The sequence below is a fragment of the Camelus bactrianus genome, chromosome 34 (genome assembly GCF_048773025.1).
Source record: "Camelus bactrianus isolate YW-2024 breed Bactrian camel chromosome 34, ASM4877302v1, whole genome shotgun sequence".
Classification (NCBI taxonomy): domain Eukaryota; kingdom Metazoa; phylum Chordata; class Mammalia; order Artiodactyla; family Camelidae; genus Camelus; species Camelus bactrianus.
In genome coordinates this window covers 19,932,025-19,953,482 of record NC_133572.1, presented here as the reverse complement: position 1 = coordinate 19,953,482, position 21,458 = coordinate 19,932,025, and positions in this window count along the sequence as shown.

Sequence of the window (21,458 nt, the reverse complement as noted above, 5' to 3'; positions counted from 1 at the left end):
GATGTCTGTCCACAGGGAGATGCAGATCAAAATCACAGTGAGGTATGACTTCATACCCACTAAGATGGCAACAATCAAAATGACAGATGGTAACAAATGTTGGCAAGGATGTGGATACATTTGGACCCTAATAGACTTCTGGTGGGAAAATAAAACAGAGCAGCTGCTTTAGAAAACAGTTCAGAAGTTCCTCAAAAGGTTAAACATTGAGTTTCCATACAATCCAACAATTCCACTCCCAGGTATTTACCTAAGGGAAATGAGAGCGTGTCCCTTCTACATGCTGGAGAAGCTGGTTAGAAGCTGTTACAGCTGTTACCCATATAGGCAGCCAACACGCATTTATTCATGTAATTCATTCATTCAACAAATGTTGAGGGTTTACTATAGATGTCAGGTACTGGGAAACAGTAGTGGACAAATAGATCAAAGCCTTGTCCTCATTTACATTACAGGCCGGTGGGGAGAAGGACGCAGACTATTAACTGCAGAAGTAGAATATGTACCGAATTAGACAGAGGCACTGGGTCAGGGGAGATACTGCAATTTCAAATCTGATCATCAGGGAAGGCTTTACTGGAAAAGGTATAGTTTGAATGAAGACCAGAAGGAGTGTGGGAGAGGGTCAGACAGATTTCTGGAAGGACAATGTTTAAGACAAAGGGACCTCATGTGTGGTGACCCTGGCCCATCCCAGGGGCAGCAAGACCAGCGGAGCTGGATAAGAGTGGGTGCGTGCAGCTGCTGTAAGGGTGATGATGACTGTTTAGCTGAATGAAATGGGGAGCCGTGGGACGTTTGGGGCAGAGGAGTGACATGATGTGACTTGGGCTTTAGAAGGATCATCGTATTTTGTGGGGGATGAGCTCACGGATACTCAGGACCAAGGGGAAATCAGGGAGGCCAGTTAAGAGGCTGTTGCAATAATCCAGGGAGAAATGATAACATCTTGAACCAGGTGATCACATTGGAGGCGATGACTTGAAGGATTTCTCCCAGTGCCCTTGGAAGAGAGAGAGGGGATGAAGTGATGTGAGGTTTTGTTGCAAAGTTAGAATCAGGGTGAGTAAAACCAAGATAAACCAAGGAACACTGAAAGGAGATACAGGATGCGTGTCTTTATACACAGCAGAGGGAAATGGCTGGTGTCCTTGTCAAAGGATTGCAGCTGTCCATCTAGCATAAAACTACAGAATGAATCCAGTTGCTGAGTTCATTATAAGTGATGGTAGAAAGCAACATAAGTAAATTGAGAGTATAAAATTGCTTTGTTGGTTTGGGTTCCAAATCACGGGAAGAGAAACAGCACATCAGTTTAGTGAACAAACACACAGATGTGCTTCTGAACCATGAGGCAGAAAACCATTTGTTTCACTTTCATAATTGTTTTTCTGGGTTGGCTGAGAATGTAACACCACAATTCCCTTAATAGCCCGAAAAAAAATTGATTCCTTTTCTGTCCTATATGTTCATTTCCTTCCTCCTCCACTTTTTGCCATTTTAATAATTTCCCCCATTTGGGTGGTTCAATTGTCCTCTGTGGAAAATAAAGCCAAAAAAAAAAAAATCTATGAGAAAACATAAAATGGATAGGTCTGGAGGAACCTCTCTTTTTCTAAGGATGTGTAATAGAAAGGACATATTTACTTTAGGAAATGTGTTCCTTGATTGAATTTAAAGTGTTTTGATTGTTGAAACTTTGATTTCCTTGTAGGTTTTCAAGAGCAGAATTATTCCTTCAAGTCCTGCCTGCTTGTTATAGGTGATGAGGCTAGAGCAGTGAACAAAACAGATAAAACCTCAACTATATGGCATTCAGCCCAGTTAGGGGAGACAGGAAATAAACAGATAAATAAGAGTAATGTAGAATGTCAAGATGAGGAGCTCTGCAGAGGAAAACAAAGCAAAGATGTGCATGAGATGATCCAGGGTAGAGGGCTGGCTGCCAGTTAAGTGAGGTGGACAGGGAAGGCTCCCCTGAGACACTCTCTTTATTTACCGTCTGCAGTAAAGACCTGCAGGAGGTGAGGGAGCCATGCAGATATCTGGGGAGAACAGAATAGCAGGTGCAAAGGCCCCAGGGTAGGAGGACTGACCAGGAGGCCTATGTGGTTGGAGCGGAGTGAGTGAGCTGAGTAGTAAGAGATGAGGTCAGACTGGTAATGGGAGGGGGCACAACAAACAGGTGCTCATTGAATCTAAGTTCTCTGAAGAGCCTTTTCTGGTGAGAAGGAATGTCAGAGGAGGGACGAGACATGTTTAAAAGGACTGTGAAGAGACAGAATGGGTGAGAATATTTGCAAATCATGTCCCTGATAAGGGACTTATATTTGCAATACATAAAGGACTCTTACAAATGAAGAATAAAATAATAAATAATCCAGTTAAAATGGGATTCAAATAGACAGTTCTACAAAGAAGATCTATAAATGATTAATGCAAATCGCATTTCCCTAATAGCTAATGATGTTAAGCATGAAAAGATGTTCAACATCCTTATCCACTAAGGAAACACAAATCAAAACCACAATGAGGTACTACTTTATACGCACTGGGATGGTTAGATGACAGACAGTAACAAGTGTTGGTGATGTGGAGAAACTGGAACGTTCATGGATTGTTGTTGAGAATGTGAAATGATGCAGCTGCTTTAGAAAACAGTTTGGAAGTTGCTTAAAATGGTAAACATAGAGTTACCATATGATCCAACAAGTATACTCCTCGGTGTGTATTCAAGAGAAATGAGAACAAAGGCCCAAGTAGAAACTTGTACACAAATGTTCACAGCAGCATTATTCACTGTAGTCAGGATTATTTGTGGTAACAGCCCAAATGGCCATCAACTGATGAATGGATAAATAAAATGCGATATGTCCATATAATGGAATACTAATTGGCAATAAAAAGTAATGAGGAATGGTTAAATGTTTCAGCATGAATGAATCTTGAAGACATTTTGCTAAATGAAGGAAGCCAGGCACAAAAGGTCACATAATGTATGATTCCATTTATAGGAAATGTCCAGGACAGGCAAAGCCAGAGACAGGAAGCATATTAGTGGTTCCCAGGGCCTCAGGGGAAGGGAGAAAGGGGTTGATGACTAAGTAGTGGCAGGTTTCATTTTGGGGGAATGAAAAGTTTCTAAAATTGATTGTGGTGGTGGTTGCCCAACTCTGTGAATGCATTAAAAAGCACTGGAACTGTGTACTTTGCATGGGTAAGTTGTATAATATGTAAATTACATCTTTGTAAAGCTATTCAAAACACGCAGACAAGAAGGACCCCTATGGCTGCTCTGTGCAGAACCTTCTACAGGGATGCAAGCAGGGAGCAAGAAGGCCAGCAGGGGGACTGTTACATCAACCCAGGTGCAGACGTGACGGGGGCTGGACCACAGTGCTAGTGGTGGAGGTGCGGAGAAGTAGGATTTTAGGTTCATTTCATAGCAGAGCAGAGCTTTGCTGACCTAATGGCTATGGGGAGTTAGGGGAATGGACTGTGCCGTTACCCCATTGGGAAGACTGAGAGAGAGGAGCCCAAGATGGGGAGCAAATCCAAAAATAAGCAACCCCAGGGCCCATTACTGTGGCTGAGGTAGAGGGCTAGATGCTCCAGGATGTGCAATTAGATGTAGATCCTAGTCCTTGCTTCAGAAGGCTTACAATCTGAGTGCAGATTTTGACACAGAAACACCAAAAAGCTTACATGAGCACAAGATTTTTTTTAATTAAAATATTATTGACGAAGTACAATGTTATGTTAGTTTCATGCATACAACATAGTGATTCAACATTTAAATACATTACAAAATGAACACCACCATAAGTCTTACAATGGCCGGTCACCATGCAAAGTTGTTAGACTGTATCATTGACCATATTTCTTGGGCTTTCTATTACATCTCTCCATGACATCATTATATAACTCAAAGTTGGTACCTCTTAATCCTCCTTCCCTATTTACCCCCAAACCTATCTCCCCCAACTCTGGCAATTTCCAGTTTGTTTCTGCATCTATGAATTTGTTTCTATTTTATTTTGTTTTATTTATTTGTTTTGTTTTTTAGATTCCACATATAAGTGAAATCATACAGGATTTGTCTTTCTCTGTCTTATTTCACTTAGCACGATGCCCTCTAGATCCATCTATGCTGTCATAAATGGCAAGATTTCACTCATTTTTATTGCTGAATAATATTCTATTGCATAGATATACCACATTTTCTGTATCTGCTCATCTATTGATGGGCACTTAGGTTGCTGCCATATCTTGGCCATTGAAAATAATGTTGCAATGAACACAGGGGCGTGTGTATCTTCAAATTAGTAGGGTTTTTTTCCTTCAGGTAAATATACAGACATAGAATTGCTGATCCTGTGGTAGCTGTATTTTTAATATTTTGAGGAACCTCCAAACTGCTTTCCACGGTGGCTGCACCAATTTGCAGTCCCACCAACAGTGCATGAGGGTTCCCGTCTCTCCACATCCTCACCCACACTTGTTATTTGTTGTCGTTTTGACAGTAGCCATTCTGACAGGTGTGAGGTGATGTCTCATTGTGATTTTGATATTTGTATTTCTCTGATGGCTAGTGACGTTGAGCATCTTTTCACATGTTTGTTGGCCATCTGTAGGAAGAAATTTTTTTTTTTTGATATTGAGTTGTATGAGTTTGTTCTGTATTTTGGATATTAACTCCTTTTTGGATATATTATTTGAAAATATCTTCTTCCATTCAGTAGAATGCCTTTCCATTTTGTTGATGGTTTCCTTTTCTGTCCTTAAGCTTTTTAGTTTGATGTAGTTTCATTTGTTTATTTTTGCTTTTGTTGCCCTGGCCTGAGGAGACAGATCCAAAAAAAATTATTACTGAGACCCATATTAAAGAGTGTTTTCTTCTAGGAGTTTTGGGGCTTCAGATCTTATATGTCAGTCTTTAATCCATTTTGAATTTAATTTTGTGCATTGTGTAAGAAAGAGGTCCAGTTTCATTCTTTTGCATGTAGCTGTTCAGTTTTCCCAGCATCAGCTGATGAGGTTGCCTTTCCTTCATTGTACATTCTTGTCCCCTTTGTCATAGACTGGTTGACCATAAAAGCAGAGATTTACTTCTGGGCTTTCTATTCTGTTCCATTAGTCTGTGTGTCTGTTTCTTTGTGCGTGCATGCCGGGACCATACTCTTTGGGTTACTGTAGCTTTGTAGTATAGTTTGAATTCAGGAAGCATGATACCTCCAGCTTTGTTCTTCTTTATCAGGATTGTTTTGGGTATTCGAAGTCTTTTGTGCTTTTATACAAACTTCAGGATTCTTTGTTCAAGTTTTGTGAAAAACGTCATTGGTATTTTGACTTTTGCTCACTTTTAAATTGAGTTGTTTATATTTTTTATCACCAAATTGTAGTCGTTTTAAAAAATATTTCTTCACAGAAATCCCTTAACAGTTGTATATGAATAATTTCTACCAGTCTGTGATTTGTCTTTTAGTTTCTTAATAACATCTAGCAGATGGGCAGAAGTTTTAATATTGATAAATTCCAATTTACCAAAACAAATTTTAATGGTTATTGCTTCCTGTGAAATCTCTAACAAATTTATGTCCATCCCCAAAGTCATGAAGTGAATCTCTTTGATTTCCTCTAGAGCTTTATAGTTTTAGTTTTTACGATTAGGCCTAGATCCCTCTTGGAATAATTTTTGTGTATAGTATGAAGTGGGAATTAAGATAGTTTTCCCCATATTTATTTGTTTCCACATTAGTTTTTGAAAAAAAAATTCCCTTTGAATTGCTTTTGCATCTCTGTTGAAAAATTATTGCATCGTATATGTTCGGTTTATTTCTGGTACCTCTATTTGGTTCCATTGATCTACTTTTGTCTGTTCTTTAAACAGCACAGCGCTAACTTGAGAACTTAGCTTTATATTAAGTCTTGAAGTCAGTTAGTGTAGTTCCTCCACATTTGTTCTTCATCAAGATTGTGTTGGCTATTCTAGATGCTTTGAATTTCCATATACATTTTAGGATCAGCTTGTCAGTTTTTATATTTAAAAGCCTGCTGAAGTTTGGTTTGGGTTTGCACTGCATTCACAGGTAAATTTGGAGAAAACTGATATTATGACACATTGTCTTCTAGTCCTCAAACATTGCTGTGTTTCCATTTATTTAGGTTTTCTTTTATGTCTCTCACTATTGTTTTGTAGTTTTCACTATAGAGATCCTATGTACCTTTTGTTAAATTTATCTCTAAGTAGCTTGTGTTTTTGGATACTATTAGAGTATTTTTGAAATTTTATTTTAAAATGTTATGTAATAAAATATATGTATATAACTGTATATGTGTTAGTGTGAGTATATCCACATTTATCATCTATATTAATCTGTCATCTATTTATCTATCTTGTATCTATCCATCCATCTATCTATCAATCTATCTTTTTTTGGATGTCCATTCCTCTAAATTGGCTAAATTACATTCCTTAGTTCATGGTGTAATCTCATCATTGGTCCATGTGAGGCAGGTATATTTCATGCACATATGTATGTATTTTTAGTTATGTAATAAGCACCCTTTAATCCACCCCCTATGACAAAAGCTTCACTGACATAAGCTGTATCTAACAATACGCCCCCTCCTCCAGCCCTCTCTCCTGCTCCCCAGAGTCAAATATCATCTTCCTGATGGGACTTTAAGTGATGTTTCTAGGTTTCTGCTATTACAAGCAATTCTGTAATAAATATTCTCATGCAGCATATTTAGTTCAAAAGCCAATTATGTTCTTGGGATGTGTTCTTATAGCTGAAATTTTTATGTCAAAGTACATTAAAGGACAAGACTTTTTAAGATTCTTGACATATTTTAGCAAGTGATTTCCAGAGTGATGGTACCAGTTAACTCTCACCAGCAAGACTAGAATGCCCAGTTCAGGGTGCCCTGGCCAAAACTTGGTAAATATATACTTTAAAACTTGGTAAATTTGATGACTCGAATTTTAAATTTTTGCTTAGTTTCCATTTTTATTGTATAATGATCTTTCCAATTCTTTGCACAAATTCTATTTTAATTTTAAATACATTTTCCATGATATTTCACAAATTATATATAGTAACCAGCTGAGCATCATATTTCTAGAAAGCATTTTCCACGTTAATTGTGCCCATGATTTTTGTAACCTGCCATTTAGATACTGAAGTTTTATGTGGTCAAATGTGATCATTTTCCCTCTGTGATTTTGTTGATTGCTTTCATTGCTTCCAAGATCATGTTTAGACAGAAATTAACCTAAAATGTCTTCTAGATCGTATGTAGTTTCATTTTTTTTACATTGAATTTAACTGTCATTTATTAAGCATATCCCATGTGCCAGGCACCAGATCCTTCTCTTACAGATGTTAAACACCTACATGTTCACAGCTATACCAGGAACTGATCACACTAGCAAGTACGTCACAGGGCTGGGATCCGAACCCAGCTTCCACGTCTTATTTGCAACATCATCATACAGGTGTAGGGGAGGTGCTCATCTTTTTTTATTTTTTATTTTCCCCAAATATTTAGCTAATTTTTTCACAGGCATATATTGAGTAATCCTTTCTTAATCTCCTTATTTGTAATTTTTTTTACTGCATTCTAGGTTTTATATGTTTTATAAACTAGGGTTTGCTTTGTAAGGCGTGCCTTCTCCTCGCTTTTTATTTGAATGTTCTGCCAAAATAATAAACCAAACCCTTCTAACCATTATAGATTTACTACAGGTGTAGCAATTGCTCGTGTTCCTTCCACCCACTCTACCTACACAACTCATCTTCTCACACCTGCTTATTCTTCCAGATAAATATTTTCGAGTCACTTTGTCAAGATACAGGAAAAACTGGTGTGTGGCGGGGTGGATTTGATCTCTGCAGGAAAACGAGATGTTGCCATCTGACTCTTTTCTGATTCAGAAAGATTGTCTCCCCCTTTATTCAAGCCTTATCTGCACCTCTAAATAAAGTTATACAGTTTCCTCTAACAGGTGCTGCATTTTTCTAGTACACAGAAGAGCTATTGGGTTTTGAGGAGGGGGGGTTTGCATTTTACTTTGTATTGAATTCTCATGATCAGTTTCAATGTACATATGTACACACTGGGGGGGGGGTAGGGACAGCTCAAAGGGGACTCCGCAGCAGAAAGGCCTGCCTCGCTCTGCACAGGAAGGGGCTCTGGGAGGGGCCTGGGAGCAGGGGAGACCCTGGGAGGACATGCGGCCTGGGTACCAGTGCGCTAATGAGGAGGAGGAGGCCGAGGCTGCTCAGTAGAGGAGGGGCCTCTGGCCGGCGGGCAGAGGAAGCAGGTGGGGGCGACTCACACCCTGGGGACAGCGGGGCAGTCTCAGGGGACACTGTACGATCCAGGGGACCGAACCTCAACCTGGCTACACATCAAGTGTCTAGAGTTACAAATAATCTGTGCTCGTAGTGATAGTGCCAGATTGAAAAACATAAATTAAGAAGACAGAAAAAGACAAAATAAGAGGCAGAAGAAGAGAAGGGAAGGGAGGGGATGGAGGGGAGGGGAACGGCTTCTCCCTGCTGCTCCTGCAAATTCCCCAGCCGGTGCGGCTGCGGACAGGCTGCGCTGCGCCCGGTTTCCAGAACCGTCTCCATGGGCATCTACTCGTTTCACTCACTCACATCCTGGCCCTGCCTACGGGGCAGTAGTCTTAACTCTAGTTCACTCTTTTAAGCCTCATTTGGTATTCGGTGGAATATTATTTCTTCCCCCCCATTTTGGACCCTTTGTAAAGACCGCTTGCAGGTGCAGAGTTGGTTCCTGCCTCCCCTGAAAGGGGGCTGCCGTCCCCTGAGAGTCTCCCCCTGCCCCCAAAGCCCCCTCCACGTCCCACAGAGCTCATGAGGCCTGGCACCTTCCAGGACCCCCGGACTGGCCTCAGATGACATTGTTCCCACATCAGCAAGAGGACTAGAGACCAGCCTCTCCTGGGAGAGGCCCAGAGCATGACCTAGAGGCTCTGAGCCTGGCTGGCCATGGAGATATTAGGAGAGCCGGGTGTGGTTTAATGAAATAAAAGTTGGTTAATTGAGCCAAAAGAAGGATCTGCAGCCTCCACAGAGGCCCACTCTGAAGATGACTCAGTGGACTGGAGACCCTCCCGAAGATGGCAGGGCTATGTGAGAGACTGTGTCACCCCCAGAGCAGGGTCCGCCTCTACCAGCTGCACTTGGATCACACAGGGACGGGCTGGCTCCTCAGACCCCGTGAAATTATGACTCTGCCATTTCCAATGGATTGTCCCAAAGTTGTTAGGATTAGAATTCAGGTCTTTTAACTAATACCTCTGGGGACACCCTTCACCCTCACCCCAGCCCTCCACAGTGACCACACACAAGGGGAGAGGGAGCCTCAGAGGAGGGGGATCCCCAGGACCTCTGGGTGGGGGGGCAGGACCAGGCTTCTCTGCAGCAGAAGGAAACTCTAACTCAGGACAGCGCCCCACCACTCTGCCCTGACTTGCTCTTATGCGCAGAAAGGGACAGGCCTGGCCCTGCTTTGACCCCCTAGGTTTACTGTAGGGCCAGGTGGGCCTCGAGTGGCCCAGCTCCAGGCTGTGATCAGCCCTTCCGCCTCGCCCAGGGCCTGTGTAAGTGAGGTCCCTTTCCACATTCAGAGCAAAGTTGGGGACAACTGTTGACTATGACCTTGCTGGCCTCCCCTCCCCCAGCCTAACTGCCCAGCCCTGGTGGTCAGGCACTTGTTTACCTTGGAGACGGAACACTGCAGGGTTCTGAGCAGTCAGTTGGGCCCACAGGACACTGGACCTCAGAGGCAGAGCTGCAGAGGCCTCACCGCCATGGAGGTCCTGCTGTCTGCCTGTGGGTCCACGTTCTAGTTGATCCTGGAGCCCCTGTGGGGCGCTCTGCTGCTTGTTTATGAAAGCTTGACACACGTCCCAGGTCTGCCTGTGTTTCGCTGGGAGATCCTGGTGTGTGCCAGGGTGCTGGTCCTGGTAGTAAGTGGATGGTACGCTTTAAGAAGGGAGAAGTTGCTCGGAAAAACGTCTTCAGCCCGAGATGAAGTTTGTGAGAAAGATAAAGAGACTATGGGACCGACCACTCAGGCCCACGAAGCCCTCAAGCCACCTGGGCCGGAGGCCAGTCCTCCCTTGTTACAGATCTTATGTTTTTGGGCCTTGAAAGAAAACCTGAGAAAGACATTGGTTCTGGACACTGCTGACTTTGTGAAAAACTTACTGAAGAGCCAGCTTCCTCAACTTTCCCGAGTCACTGATGGAAAACGCACCTTAAAACCATCAGAGAAGCTTAGGCAGGAGAGGCGCCGGTCCTGCAAGATAGAATCAGCCGACTAAGATCCATCGCAGACCACCTGGAGGACCTCCTTGGAGGTCACGCGGATGGCGGGCCCCCAGACATCCAGCCGAAGGAGGAAGCAGAAAATGGCCATCGCCCTGTCCACGGGGCGGAAGGCAATCTGAAGGGCATCACTGGTGATGCTGGCCGCAATGCGCCCCTTCCACGTCCCCAAGAGGAACATCAGGGGACAGCCAGGCGCTTGCGAGAAGAAAAGAAGATGATCCAAGAGCTTACAGCACAAATAACAAGTCTCCAAATAGAAGAAGCCTCTCTGAAGTGTGAGAATTCCCGGCTTGATGGTGAGATTGAGCAGCTGAAGCTGAAGCTTCAAAGTCTGCCTGACGCCTATGACGAGCACGTGACGCAGCTTCACAGAGAGTTCTCCCAGGTGGAAGCTCGCTGCATAGAAGTAGAGAAGCAACTCATCAACGTGTGTAGAGACCTGGACTCCACATGTCAGATGCGTGACCTCTGCAAGAAGACAGCCCAAGACGTAGGCGAGGAATTGGAGAGAACCACTTCCTACCACCTCAAGGAGATCCGCTTCCAAGAGAACAGAGCTGGGGAAAGCTGGCTGGCGGCAGCGGCCACCGAGAGAAAGCTCCAGGAGCTGCGACAGGAGAGTGACCGCACCAGGCAGATGCTGGCCCAGGTCAAGTCCAACGTCCAGCCTCCCCCCAGGGGCCCTGGTGCTCCTGCTGCTCCGCCTGCAGGCCCCAGGGGCCCGGCACTGTCAGGGGGGGCCCTGGGCCATTAGGCCCCCCAGGAAGGAGGAGGGTAACGCAGTGAGCGTCCAGGGACCTGCAGCCACCTGCAGGTTTGACGCAGCTCACAGCAGCCGGTCCAGACACTCACAACCACAGCACAACAGCTGGGCAGGTTTTCTCCTTTTAAAGGAATTGTGATTTTTCTCTTTTTACTTTATTTACTTAGTTGATTGGTAACTTAGTTCTTATTCAAGTAGATAAACCGATATAATTTGTAAGATATTATTTCCAATAAAGTTCATTGAATATAATTCCTATGATTAATTTTTTCTATGTCCTTAGACCCACTAGAATAAGATTGGTAGGTATTGTGTTTTGATTAAATCAAAAGGCACTCTTACTTACGCCACCACTGAAATATTCATAGAAATGCTTAAATTAGTACAGGTCATTACTGTAGGATGTGAGCTATTAGAAATCTGCATAAGTAACTAAATATTTGCCTAAAACTAGATTGGCTTGAAAAATGATGCAAATTGTTTAAACACTCAAAAATCATATTTTATTATTAATTTAGTTCCAATATCATTGATTCATTAAGAAGAGTTGGCATTTTTCAGTCATCTGATATCTGTTTTTCAATAGTTTTAACCTTTGATATTTTCATATAGTGCCTGTTATTTAAACATTTCAAAATCATACACAGTAAAATTTATGCCTTTTGTAGCAATCACATATGTGCACACACACACGGACATGGACGCTCAGACCACAGTGAAGATACAGGGTACTTTAATAGTTATTTCAGTATCTTAAAAAAGTAAAAGTAAGAGATATTCAAATTTGAAAATAATTTTTAAATAAAGGAAAAAGACAAAAACTACACGCCACCGGTATGTATCCAAAAGAATCCTAAATCATATACACAAAGGTGGGGAGTCACCTGGTACATCAGAGAAGATTTCAGCCAGAAGCATTTCATCCAAACGGTGCAGGTGAGGGAACTGGGATGAAGGCAGACACCCGAGCTGTGGCGGCGGGAGGGGAAGACTGGGGGTGGGGGCTCCCGGGTACTAACAGCATGGGAAGGTCTTCTCAGTCCTGGGCCTGGAGAATGAGGGACAAGAGGTGTCGTCTGAGCTCAGGGAGAGGCTGTCAGGGGAACAGGGGTCCTGCCCCCACCCTCTGTCCTGTCCTTCCATTTACTGAAGGAGCAATGAGCAGCCACCCAGAGAGCCTGGTGGTACAGGCAGGGGGGCAGCCTTGGGCACAGAGCAGCCCAGAAAAGGCCTGAATCATTTTGGAGGATGACCAGTTCACTTGACTCTGTGTGTGTGTGTGTGTGTGTGTGTTGTTGATTTCATTCACATCAATTTATTTAGTGATATCTACGGAGCTTCTACAATCTCTGGCACCATTCTGGTGACTGGGATGCAGGGATGGAGAAAGCCTGGCAGTTTGTGGGCGTGTGGACCCCAGAGGTTACAGTCTAGTGAGGGGCCAGGTCAGACAACAAAAAAGAGGAAAAGGATGGTGATATGTGCTCTGCAGACAATTTTAATAGGGTGATGGATAAGAGGGGTGACAGGGTAACAGGGGGAGGTGATGTTTATGCTGATATCAAAACAGAAGCAGACTCACAGACATAGAAAACAAACGTATGGTTACCCGGTGGGGGCGGGGGGGACAAACTGGGAGTTCAAGATTTGCAGACACTAACTACTACATATAAAATAGATAAACAGCAAGTTTCTCCTGTACAGCGCAGAACTATATTCGATATCTTGCAGTAACCATAATGGAAAAGAATATGAAAATGAATATATGTATGTATAGGCAGGACAGAAACATACTGTACACTGGAAATTGACATGTTATACACTGACTATACTTCAATTTAAAAACAAAGAAGAAAAAAAGGAGAGAAGCATTAGCTTGGGAAAGTCATGAGGTGGAATATTCCAGGCAGAGAAGACAGGAATTCATAAAGGCCTGAGAACTAGGTTTCCGGGCAGGGAAATGGGGCAAAGAAGACCGGGAGGGGGAGGGGGCGGGGAGCAGGCCCGCTGCACAGACGTCTCTCTAGTCAGGGTAGGGACACCAGGGGCGGGTGCAGACCTCAGGGAGAGGGCTGGAGGCCTGAGCACATGGTGTGAGGTGTATCCTACACAGATCTCTGTGGGTAGGGGGAGAGTGGAAGGTGGAGTTGGGGAGGGGGCACGATATAAGGAGCGTCATCACAAAGGTCTGCATGGAGCCCTGGGGAGGGTCGTCAGGAAACCGTGGAGGAAGATGGATGGGGCTGCGTTTGGGTGGATGTGGGTCAGAGAAGAGGAATGAACAGCTTTTCTAATCATCCTGTTGGTTATTCGGCACTAAGTAAACCACAGTAAAACGCTCCCGGAGAATCCTGAAAAAATATCATCAAGGCGTAGATACACCACGTCCAGTGAAGCCTGCTTCCCTAACGAGTGGAGCGTGGAGGAGGCACGCGCATTTGGACTCCGCGTCGTTCTCCGTCCCTGAAGGCCCTCCTCGTGGGTGCCAGGCAGTACCCACGCTAGGACCGGACACAGAAGAGTATAGATCCTCAGATGCCTGTGGGACAGGAGTGGGGGAAAGGCAAAGGGAATGGGGGCATTTCTGGCAGACGTCTGGCCCAGGAGCACACCTGAAGGCATGAAGAGCCTAGCAGAATGAATTTATGAGCGTACAGGTGCCCTGCTCCCAATCACCATCTCAGCAGCTCTGATCTGCCAAGGAGGAATCTTGTCCTGAGGGTATGGCCTGTTTTAGGGGAGCACGATGAACCACACCCTTGTGATGGTCCTTGGAGGAGCCAGCCACAGGGGGCCCCCTTAGGCTTCCAGAATCCCTGTGTCAGTAGATACCCGCCCTCCGCTCTCTTGCTCAGTCCAGACACCTGGGGACCCCTCCTGCTTTGACCCTTGTTCCTCACTCTCTACATCAGATCCATCCCATAGTCCACAGAAGTTTCCTTCAAAGTCCCTCTGTTTTCTCTCAGTTTCAGCTGCCAGTCTTCAGTGCAAACCACCCCTCTCCCTGAGATCACTGTTACTCCTGTGACCGTCCATCCGGCTGTGCTCCACGCCTCCATGCTTCTTCCATCCCTCTCCTCCCAGCGGCTGGAGCAGACAGTTTATTCCATGACTTGAGCATGGCAAGAGGGAAATTGTACCTTGGTACACAAGCAATGAAGATGCAGCTAACCATTGGCCCCTGTCTCCTGGGTCTGGGTACTACAAGCAAGTGCAGGCATCATCCCAGTGCATTCTGGACAATTCTGGGACAGCTTCGTTTGTGCCTGCATCACCTGGGCAACACCCTGAGGCTGTTAAATCGAAACCTCAGTGCAGCCATGGGCAGTTGGAGGAACCCCACAGTTTTCCCAATTTAACTGATGCAGGGGCATCACATTTTTGGCTAAGATGACTACATTCATGAAGGCCAAATATAAGCCATCTTAGTTTTGAGAAGCTCCCCATAAAAGCCAAGTGACACGTGGGATAAACACACCAAGTACGCTTGGGTTACAGTTAAGGGCCCTCGGGTTAACTGTGAAATCAGACTCTTCTTGAAAATCTTTTCACAAGAGCCCGTTCTAATGCAAAATCCATGTGACGCGATGTTCACCTAAAGTATGGATAAATGAGTCTTGGGTTGGACTCAGATTCAAAGGTATTTTGTGGTGAAGTAAGACCTTGTGTCTCAAGATACAAAGACATGAAGTTGCTGTGCCCCGAACAGTGCTCCTAGGAAGACAAGGCGGTAGCAACCCCCCACCCGGGGCCCCTCCCAGGGAGGCTCTGATGCAGCTGCTGTCCCGTAAGGGGCCAGGACACCTGTATTTATTCCAAGATCCTCTCACGATTCTGATGCACAGCAGAGATGGGGAGTCACCACAGTGGGGAGTCGACTCTTAACATGTGTTGAAACATTGCACATCCTCCTCTGAGCCAGCACTCGGGTCCCCTTTCTTCTCATGGCTCATGTCACCATAGTTTATAATTTTTTAATTAATAAGCTTTATTTTTCAGAGCACTTTTGGATGCACAGTAAAACTGGTTGAAAATACGGAGATGTCCCGTCTATCCCCTGTCCCTACACACTCAAAGCCTCCATCCCCCACCAGAGAGGTACATTTCAACCTGCACTGATACATTCCCATCACCCAAAGTGCAGAGGTGACATTGGGGCTCACTCTTGGTGCTAGACGTTCTGTGGGTTTTGAGAAATGTCTAACGACATGTATCCATCAGTATAGTGTCATACAGAGTATTTTCTGTGTTCTAACAATCCTCCTTGCCCTGCCTGTTCACTCCTTTCCCACCTCATCCCTGGCAAACACTGATCTGTTAATTTTCACCACTGTTTTGTCTTTTCTAGAATGTCAGCAGGCTGGAATCATACAGGATGTAGACTTTTAAGACTGAATTTTTTCACTCGGTAACATGCATTTAATTTTTGTGTCTTTTCATGGCTCCATAGCTCATTTCTTTTTCAACGCTGAGTAATATTCCCTTGGGTCCACTTGGAGTGTTTTACTCTCAGAGTTGTCCCCACTCAGCCACCAGTGATTCATCCATTAGAGCTCAGGTTTTCCTACTCCAGTGTTGGTTTCCAGGGAGATTTCTGCTCCTGAGAGTCTAGTCTGGATAAGTTGTGACTCTCCGTGCCTGCCTGTCTATCTCTCCAATTTTGGGAGCAGCAGTTTGCCCCGTGACCTCATTACCCTGACATATTTAAGAGGAGTTGTTAATTTTTCATTTTGTTCAGCTTTTCACTTGTTCTCAGGGAAGAGTGATGATTTCCAAGCTGCTTACACACAGTTCATGGTATTTTCACTTCCACTCTCTCTCCTCCTGTGTTGCTGATCTGTGGGGCACTGACCTCAGACAGGTCTCTGCTCCTCCTGCTTCCTTTGGGTTCAGGTATGGGGAAGCCCAGCAGGGGGCTGGAGGGAAGTAGGAGGTGAGGCCAGGGCACCAGATCTCTTGCTCCCTTTGACCAGGTGGCCGTGAGCTGGCTCTGCCCCTGGTCTGAGAAAAACTGCTCTTAAGGGGCTGACTCTACACAACTCTTTTTCTTTTCTCTGTTCAGCTTGGGTGATTTTCACTACTCTGTCCTCCAGTTTGCTGATCCATTCCTCTGTATCATCTAATCTGCTCTTGATTCCTTCCAGTATATATTTTTTATTTCAGTTGTTGTGCTCTTCACATCTGTTTGGTTCTTCTTTATATTTCTCACTCTTCACTAAACTTCTCCCTGGGCTCATCCATTATGCCCCCAGGTTCCTTGTGCATCGTTACAATCATTACCTTGAACTCTTTATTGGGCAGATTGCTTATCTCCACTTTGCTTATTTCTTCTCCTGGGTTTTGTGTTGTTCTTTTGTTCGGAGCATAGTTCTCTGTCTCCTCATTTTGCCTGTGTACTGTATTTATTTCTGTGTATTAGGTAGGTTGGTTACACTTCCTGATCTTGGAGAAGTGGCCATATGCAGGAGACATGATGTGTGGGCTGGAGAACACTCCCCTCTGGTAATCAGGTACCACCTATGTAGGCTGTGGGGTCCTTTCTTGTGTGGCAGGGCTGACTACTGTGGGCATGCTGGTAGGTGGGGCTGGCCCCTGGCCTGGTTGGCTGCCAGGTCCTCCCTTGTGTGGTTGTGCTGGCTTGTTGGTGTGCAGGTGAGCCCCTGGAGGTAACAGGCTGGAGGGAGGATTCCAAAATGCCCCTCGCCAGCACCAGTGTCCTCACGGGAGAACACACTCCCCAAGGAGGCTGCTGCCGGAATCTGCGTCCTGAGGGGGAGTCCCAGTCGCTCTCCGTCTCTCCAGGAGGCTCTCCAAGGTCACTAAGTGGGTCTGATCCAGGCTCCTTTCAAACCGCTGCCTCTGCACTGGGACTCAGGACATGTAAGATTTTGTGTCCCCTTTACGAGCAAAGCCTGATTCCTCTAGCCCTTTGGCTCTCCTGTGCACAAACCCTGCTGGCCTTCAAAGCGAGACAATCTGCGGGCTCTTCCTCTTGGTGTAGGACCCTCAGGCGGAGGGTGTGGGGCTCAGACCCTCCACTCCTCGGGGAGAGACTTGGCGATTAGATTATCCGCCTGTTTGTGGGCCACCTGCCCAGGAATCTTCACCATGTCTCTGCCCTCCTATTCATCTTATTGTGGTTCCTTCTATATATATAAATACATTTTAATTGAAGTAGAGTTGATTTACAATGTTGTGTCAGTTTCAAGTGTACAGAAAAGTGGTTCAGTGATACATATATATATATATATTCTTTTTCAGATCTTTTCCATTATAGGTTATTACAAGATATTGTTGTGCCATATAGTAGGTCCTTGCTGCTTATCTAGTTTATATATTGTAGTGTGTATATGTTAACCCCAAACTCCTAATTTATCCCTCCCTTCTTTATATTTTCAGTTGTGGAAAATCCTTTCTTTTAGCCTTCAGTTCATTCTCATAGACAGTTGCTCTGCAAATGATGTGATGTCGGTGTGCCCTCAGGAGGAGGTGAGCTCAAGGTCTTCCTCCTCTGCCCTCTTGGCCACACCCCCGCAGCACAAGAATTCATTTCAGACAATACCAGAAGAGATATTGCAGGAAACTTAATTGGTAATTGACATAAGAATTCAAATATATAACTCAGGGTTGATATAGCCCCTAAGGCACGCCTTAAAGGAGGAAGAGACTGGGATTCAGAGAAGAGGGAGGAAGCCTCAGGAAATTCTGTGGGTTTGAGAGTCAGAAAATATATGACTGCAGCTATGCTCCATCTCCCGTGGAGATGGAGAGGGAGATGAGGTTGGAAAAAGCAGAAAGCAATTCCCTTTTAAAATGCAGAGGGGAAAATACTTTGTCATCATTTGACTGATCACAAGAATAAGCCAAGCAATTTTGTTCCGGATCATAAACCAGTTGCCCTCTCGTGCAAGATGAACTGCTAGAAAGAACTACTGGCTTTCTCCGATGATGGGATGATAAACGATGCACACGGCAGACTGCCTGGAAAATAAGACATAACAGTCAGGGTCAAGCACTGTTATTAAATCTACATGGAAGGAGATTCAGGAGGAGGGGAAACCGCTGTTAATTATGAGAAAGCCGGATTACAAAGGGGCTAACAGAGCTTTTTCACAAATGTTTGAATTCAAGACATTTTGAGACTGCCCAAGAGGCACATAAAACCATTAAATATATTCAGGCTGCACTGGGAATTAACTGCCTGCTCTTCTCACGGAGGAAGTAAATAAGATGGCCAGGTGATATTTTTAGTAACTGAAAAATGTTTCTTTGATGTAGATTTTATTTTTCTTGGGAAAGACAGAGAGCCCACCTGCAGGTATTGGAAATGACCTTCTGTATAGCCCGGAAGCGAGGGGTTTATGTCTTGGAGCTAGACGCCTCCCCTCAAATCCCAGCCCCTCACTTTACTACTGTTTAATCTCTCCATGCCTCAGTTTCTCCATTTGTAAAATGGGGGTGATGGTAATAGCGGTGCCCACTGTGTGGGGCTACAAGAGGACTGACTGAGTCACTATTTGCACAGGAGTCTGTCCACATTTTGCAACATTAGCTGTGAACGCTACCGGTTACTTTTCTGCCTGTTCCTCGCCTTCCGCTCACTCTTGTGGTGGCTAAGCAGTGTGCTTCTCCTTTATTACAGAGGTTCGTATGGCTCCAGTTGCAGCGTCTGCAGTCTTTCTTGGAGGAGGGGCTACTTTTCGCTTCCAACTGCCTTATCAGTGGCTGGAGGAGTGATGGGAAACCTCAGATAAAATCTGCACCAGGTACACGGATGCTGGAGGTGGGGCCACGGGTTCATACACTCATCCCAGTGCCTACTGCTCAGCATGGCTTCTAGAGCCCTTCACTGAGTATTGGCTGTGGCGGGAGCTATCAGCTATGGTTTCCAAACCTCCCGGGTGAATCATTTTGATAAACTGTTAGATTAAATTGTTAAAAGGGGCATTTATATGGGTCAGAAATGATAAATGTTAACAATTTTATATGATTCAATATAATACTCCAGGTTTCCTGCCTCAGTTGACTAATGGATATGAAATCATTTACTACTTTCCAGCTGGAGTACCGGTGTCAGCAGGCTGCATGAGTGAGCCCCTGGGGGAAAAAGACAAGTCTGTTCTACGTCCCACCTCAGATCTTTGATTAAAGTACTTCCTGCAATTCATTAGATACCATATACTAGATCCCTCTAAATGCTGGGCAAGAGACAATGCTTAATCACTGGGTAGTCACAGTTTAAGATCATTTAAGGTCATCATTGGTTATTTGTAGAAACATTTAGCCTTACTGGATGGCTCACAGAAATATTCTTATGCATTTTGGGGAGGTCATAAAAAGACTCCAGGTGAAAAATGAAGTATAGGTGCAGTGTCAGCTTTGTGCATAAGCTCACGTTGGAAGCATCTGAGGTACCATTTGGATATATGTCTTAGAGGAAGAGTGAAAAAGAAAATTCCCTGTTCCAAATATCTCTCTTTGCCTCACTTTGGGAGCAGGAATTCTGAGGTTAACCACATGATTGAAGAACTGGCATTTATTCTAGTCTAAACTCTTCTAGTCCACAGGTGCTGTTCCATTGGCCTTACTTTGTTCACACTATCCTTGCCTGAAGCTGTTCAGCAGAGACTCGGTTGCTTCTTCCATGATGGCCTTAGTGAGTATAATTACAGAGAGTTTTCAGACTTTGCATCTCCAATGCCAAAAGCCCAATCTCTTCTTTGACAATCATCTTCTACTGAAGGTTTTGCATCACTTTAAAACACTCTGCCAGATGCTGGATAGCAGATCGAGCTTTCGTAATATTATCAGTCAGGCTGGGCTAGGTTGTGCTGCAATAATGAGTAGCTCCAGGATCTCAGAGGCTGAAACAACAAAGATTTATTTCTTTTCCACACTGCATGCTCATCACAATTCAGCCTGGGCCTCCATGTACACTTTTTTCATTGGGACATCCTGGCTGGGAGCTTAGGCAGAAAAAAGAAAAAGTAGTGAATTAGACACCAGTTCTTAAAGCTTCCATATGAAAATGACAGTTGACTTTGTTGCAAGTCACATGACCACATGAAACTTCAAGGTGAAGAAAAGTGTAATCAATCAATCATGCAGAAATTAGAGGGCTGGGATTATCTACTGAAAGGCAATAATGACACTGTCAGTGGACGGTGGGAATGCATGTGTGATGTTTGAGCTTTTTCTCACTACCCTAAGCATTTTGTCCTACACCCTTGTTTTCTTAACTGGTTGTGCTTATTTTGGGTTTTCTGTGGAGAAGGTTGGAGGGAGTTGCATTCTGATTCCTTTGTTGGAAAAAGGAAAGTTGAATATAACTTCTGATAATCAGTTATATGAGACCATAACTTTTCTTGTGCAATTCCCTGAACATCAATATTCAAGGGCAATATTATTTATTTGTATATTTTTATTGTTGTAAAATAAACATAACATAAAATTTACTTATTTAACCATTTTAACCATTTAATGCATTGACACTAAGTGCATTCACATTGTTTTGCAACCATCAAGACCACACGTTTCTAGAACTCTTCATTTTCCCAAACTGAAACTTTATACACTTCAAACAGTAATTCCTTAGCTCACTCCATCCCAGCCCCTGGCTACCACCGTTTTACTTTCTTTCTCCGTGAATTTAAGTATTCCAGGTACCTCATATAAGTGGACCATACAATATTTCTCTTTTTGTAACCAGCTTGTTTCGCTTAGCATGTTTTCAAGATTCATCCATGGTGTAGCATGTGTCAAAATTTCACTCCTTTTAAGGATGAATACTGTTCTATTGTATTCATATTCCATTGTATTCATATTCCGACATACCACATTTTGTTTATCCTTTCACCTGTCAATGGACACTTGGGTTTCTTCCATCTTTTGGTTATTTTGAATAATGTGGTGTATACATCTATCTGTTCAAGTCCCTGTTTCAATTATTTTGGGTATATATCTCAAAGTGGGATTGCTGGAGCACATGGTAATTCTATTTTTAACTTTTTAAAGAAATGCAACAGCAATATTTAACTCAGCGTTTTCAAAGCGTTTTCTATGGAACCATGGCCCCCTAGGTGACTTACAGTGCATTTTAGCCTCGTAAAGTTCCAAAAATTTCTACAAGGAAATCTTTTTATCTCGGATTAATGCATCATTTACCAAATGTATTTAAGCATAGAATTCCTGCCCTGTTTCTGATTGAGATGTCTATTAAGACCTCAGGGATTATGTTGTGTGGGAAATATTAGAACCATTCGACCCAGTATCACATGGGCTGCATGAGAAGTGGCTGGATGATCTAAGTAAAGACCAAAGTATAG